We start from the raw sequence: 5000 nt of genomic DNA, 5'->3' as shown, positions 1-5000 counted from the left end.
TCCCCCCCCCACACAAATATGATCCCCAAAATATTGGAAAATGGTAAAAAAGGAAAAAACAAATTTCTTCCCCCTAATTACTTGTTTGACTTTTGCCCAAACTTTTTTTTTGAGTTTTCTTTCCGTTATTTTTTTTTTTTCTTGTAAATACAATTCCCTTAAGAAAATGATTGAAAACTGATTTCCCTGAATTGGAAAACACTACAGCCTGTAAAAAATCGGTGACATGTGTAGCCTGAAGAACCTCTCAGGTGATAGGCCTTCGCTCAACCAATGTAGGCCTATTGATGATGCCATTGGTTGGTTTTTATTATAGCTAGGTTTTATAATGCTTATTGTTGGTCATTTTTTCTTGAATGATTGAGTTTCCATTTGACGAAAATCACAATCATTATAAATAAATAAAAGTAGTTTTTTTCCGGCTTTAAATAGATCAAATTGCTTTGATTTTTCTGTAGACTTTAACTAAAACTTGCATTTTAATTAATATTGCTAAATTGCTTTTAATGGTAATCACTTGCTTTTTTTATTAAATATGTTATATCATAGAGCCTCATTGTAGATATATAGATATAACTGATGATCATTAATAGTTACAGAATATAATGATGCTTCTATGCCGTGTGTGCACTTGATTTGCATGGACAGCCCTAATAGATGAACCAGTAGTAAATATCTAGAGTTATACAGTAGCCAGTGCATACCTACACCAGTCGGTTGAACAGAGTAGATAAGATACCTGTTGTTGAGAGTGACGTAATCAGGGCGTGGGTGAGCATGGGCCGCTTGCTCGTCGCCTCAGGTGTATCGTCGACGCTGATTAACAGGTGACCTTGTTTGTCCTTTGGTTTATGATCCTTTTTCAACCCTCGTCCCTTCCTGTGCTCGTTCATACTTTAGAGTGTCAAGTCATTTAGCCCGAGGTGGTCTAAATGATGGCAAGCCAGTTTTATGACGTTTGGTCGTAAAAAAAAAGTTTGGCGAGTTTCTGTATTAGCTAATGACTCTAAGATCATTAGGGCTGCAGATGCGCCTGTCTTCCTTGGTCATCTTGCGAGGCTGCATTGCTTTTTTGTCTGTCTGTGAGTCACGTAAAAAACTCTGTTGGCTATTTGTTGTTCAGAAGTGTCGTACAGGCTGTAAAGGAAAATACGAGAAATAAACATCAACATAACGTCGAGCAAAAACGGATATGAATTCAAGGCAGGTCCTAGAAAAAAGACGAAAAAAATCCACTCATTTGGACACCAAACAGGTCAGAGCAAACAAACAAAAGGTGCCTAAAGATCGCCGGGAGTTTAATTTGATCTTGGCGTCGAGAGGTAGACGTAATAAAGATCCCGACGGGGGAGATGGAGTGAGACGCAGAAGGAAGGAAAACCTCATGGATTTTCTGGAACTTGCGAGAGAATCATTTATCTGCACCGCGGCGCTCCTCGACGAGACCTCCGGACTCGGGGTTTTCGAGTTGAGTGGATTTTCGTGTTGTGTTGCCGGTGCTACTTATTCCCGACGCGCCTTCGCTCTGTACACATCCGGCGAAGGGATGGTCGCCGCGACTTGTTTGTGAATGGCCTAGCAACATGGCAGGATGTTTAGATATAGCGAGGGACACGAATTTTGTTTTTTTTGTGGGGGGGAGGTAAAGGTTGGTATATGTGAAAAAAGAGGTGGAAGGAAAAAGTGTGAGGATACAAAGAAGACTTTGAACCGGCATTCTCTGTTTGAAAAAGTTAAACTGTCTGGGGTGTAAAAGGTTTAAAAAGTGAAATGGAGAAAATAAAAGAAGAATTCTTTTCTATTTGCCTTTTGGAGGACATCTTTAAGACGACTTTCTGGCACCGTGTCTGCCAAGTGGAGAGGGCGTGATTGTGGCATACTCGAGTGGTTCCCGAAACGAGAACCCGGATGTAGAAGGGGGAGGGGGGATTTGGATCAGTAAAGGAAGGGAGCGGGGGTAGGGGATAAAAAAAAAGCGCACTGAATGTCTTTCGTTATTCTTTTTCGGATTGTATTAAGCTCTGTAAAGGAAAGTTACCGGGCTTTGTGAACAAGAGGGCGGTGTTTATCTGTGTTTCTCGGACTTTTAACAACGTCGAGGGTTGCGAAGAAGTGAGACTTTTGAAGAGAGAAGAAAGAGGAGGAGAGAGCGAAAGGACGAGGGCGAGGGAGGGATGAGAAGGGGAAAAAGAAAAACATGAGAGACGGGGAGAGAGGGAAGGATCGAGAGGGAAGGAGAGAGAGAGGGAGAGAGAGAGGGAGAGAGAGAGGGAGAGAGAGAGGGAGAGGGAGAGGGAGAGGGAGAGGGAGAGGGAGAGAAGGAGAGAAGGAGAGGGAGGGTGAGAGAAAGAGAGTGATAGAGGGTGAAAGAGAAAAAAGGATGATAGAGATAAATAGATAGATAAATAGATAGATAAATAGATAGATAATTAGATAGATAAATAGATAGATAAATAGATAGATAAATTGATAGATAAATAGATAGATGAATAGATAGATAAATAGATAGATAGATAAATAGATAGATAAATATATAGATAAATAGATAGATAGATAAATAGATAAATAGATAGATAGATAAATAGATAGATAGATAAATAGATAGAGAGAGAGAGAGAGAGAGAGAGAGAGAGAGAGAGAGAGAGAGAGAGAGAGAGAGAGAGAGAGAGAGAGAGAGAGAGAGAGAGAGAGAGAGCGAGAGAGGGCAGGCAAGATAAGTTAAGGGAAACTGGTGATGAGTGGACGCTGGTCATAAATATTTTTTTATGTCCTCTTGACGTAATGGAGCTTTTGACGTTCATGCTGTGTACTTATTTACGTCCTCTACAATCTCATTTCTTTTCTGAAGCTTAGTCTGAGAGAGATAGTCGGAGGCAAGCGGAGTGCCACTCTAAACACATGTACTTGTTGATCCCTGAGCTCAGTTGTCATAACGATGTATCTGCACCATATTTATCTCTTCGTACATTAAAAAACAAAAACTGATATAATATATTAACACAACCTTTCGCATATTCAAATCATCTCGTTCCCTTAACTTGAAAAAACAAAAATGATAACCGTGCTTCCAAAATGCTTTCCACAACGAAACTGCGCATAAGGAGGAACAGAGATGCCCCGCGTTGGCACCTCTCAGGAGGAGGAGTCGTGATTATGGACTCGGCGAAAGATCAACGACTTTACGACCTCTGGGTAATGCTGACCTGCCCTGTCGTCTTGCCTTCTACGAGCTGCTCAACGACACTCGGGCGCTCTCGGAGGTTCCTTTGTCGTGTTAGGAGAAGGTCTTCCTTTCCTGTTTATTGCGGTTATAATTGTTCCGGGGCTCGGCGTGGGTTTGCTTGGGACGCAGCTTTTTTTTTTTTTTTTACAGGTAGATCAGTCGCTTTTAAATTCTGGTGTGGAATTAATGATTTGGAAGCATGTAGTCGTTTGTTTAATATGATTACAGGTGATTACATTTTTTTTTTTTCAAGAATTAAACTTAAAATATATATATATATCCTTCCTTTCAAGACTACGAATTGTCTTCCCGATTTGAAGCAGCAAGGTAGGCTTAACACGATTAGCGTCGCGTGTGCCTCGTGGGCGGAAGACTCGAGGTACGAGCGATTTTCCGGCTGTCTGCTTGGTAATCAATCACCCCCCTCCTCCCTCCTCCTCCCCCCTCCTCCCCCCGTTCCTCTTTCCACCTCCCGTTCCTCTTTGCACCTCCCGTTTCTCTTATTAATTTCTCCCTTTCTTCCTTTATTTCTTTCTCCCTTTTTTACCCTTTCCCTTTCTTGCTTTATTTCTTTCTCCCTTTCTTCCCTTCTCCTCTTTCTTCTTCCCTTCTGGTCTTCTCTTTATCTTTTCGCCCTTCTTATCTCCCCTTTTTCTCTTTTACCCTTCACCCTTCTTTCTCTTCTTCTCATTTTCTCCCTTTTCCCCGCTTCACCCTTTTCCTGAAAGAAAGATAGATTAAGAAAGATAGAGAGAAGGATAAATAGAGAGAAGGAGAGAGGAAGAGAGAAAGAGAGACAGAGAGAAGGAGAGAGAAAGAGAGACAGAGAGAGAAAGAGAGACAGAGAGACAGAGAGAGAAAGAGAGACAGAGAGGAGAGAGAAAGAGAGATATAGGGCAGGAAAAAGAAAGAGAGGGAGAGAAAGAGGAGAGAGAAAGAGAGATAGAGGGCAGGAGAAAGAAAGAGAGAGAGAGAGAGAGAGAGAGAGAGAGAGAGAGAGAGAGAGAGAGAGAGAGAGAGAGAGAGAGAGAGAGAACGAGAGAGAAAGAGAAAACGATGGAGAGAAAGAGAGAGGGAAGGAAGGGAGGGAGGAGAGAGGGAAAGGGAGGGAGGGAGGGATGGAGGAGGAGGGGAGGAGGAGGGAGGGAGGAAGGGAGGGAGGAGGGGGGAGGGGGGGGAGGGAGCCCTTGCAGGGTTTTAATTTTTTTTGATTCATGTTTTTTGGGCTTTTCCCTTTTTTGTTGTTGATATTTTTTCTTTAGTTTTCGTGTTTTTTTTTTGTTTGTTTTCATTCTCCACGTAAAATTTTGTTTCCTTTCCCCGTTTTCCTTTTCTCTTCTTCTCAGGGGTTTCTCTGTTTCTTTTTGTATTTCTTCTTTTTTCCCTCTTCCTTTATGCTTCCCTCTCATAAACATCATCATCACATCATCATCATAAACATCATCATCATCACCCATCATCTAAATCATCATCATCTCATCATCTTCATCATCATTTCCTCCTCTTCTCCCCTCACTTCTCCCTCTTCCCCTTCTCCCCCCCGGTTCTCCCCCTTCCTTTTTCCTCCCTTCTCCCCCCCCCACCCCCCCCTTTCTCTCTCATCTCTTCCCCCAACCCCTCCCCCCTCCCCCCTTCTCTCCTCTCCCCCCCATCCCCTCTCCCCCCCTTTTCCCCCCGCTCTTCTCCCCCCTCTCCCCTTTTTCTCTCTCTCCCCCTTCCTCAACCTCTCTTTTTCCCCCCCCAGCTCTCCCCCCTCCCCCACCCCCCTCCCCCCCCG

The 5000-nt window shown here is 43.1% G+C and overlaps 1 protein-coding gene across 1 annotated transcript in view; it reads left to right on the top strand.

Annotated features, from left to right (window-relative positions):
* The window catches only part of LOC125034606 (multiple PDZ domain protein-like), a 419124-nt gene that overhangs the window by 174001 nt on the left and 240123 nt on the right, over positions 1-5000 (top strand). The window lies entirely within an intron of this gene.

Source organism: Penaeus chinensis, chromosome 18 (genome assembly GCF_019202785.1).
Source record: "Penaeus chinensis breed Huanghai No. 1 chromosome 18, ASM1920278v2, whole genome shotgun sequence".
Lineage (NCBI taxonomy): Eukaryota > Metazoa > Arthropoda > Malacostraca > Decapoda > Penaeidae > Penaeus > Penaeus chinensis.
The sequence above is the reverse complement of the archived record's forward strand: the minus strand, read 5'-3'. Positions and strand labels throughout refer to the sequence as shown.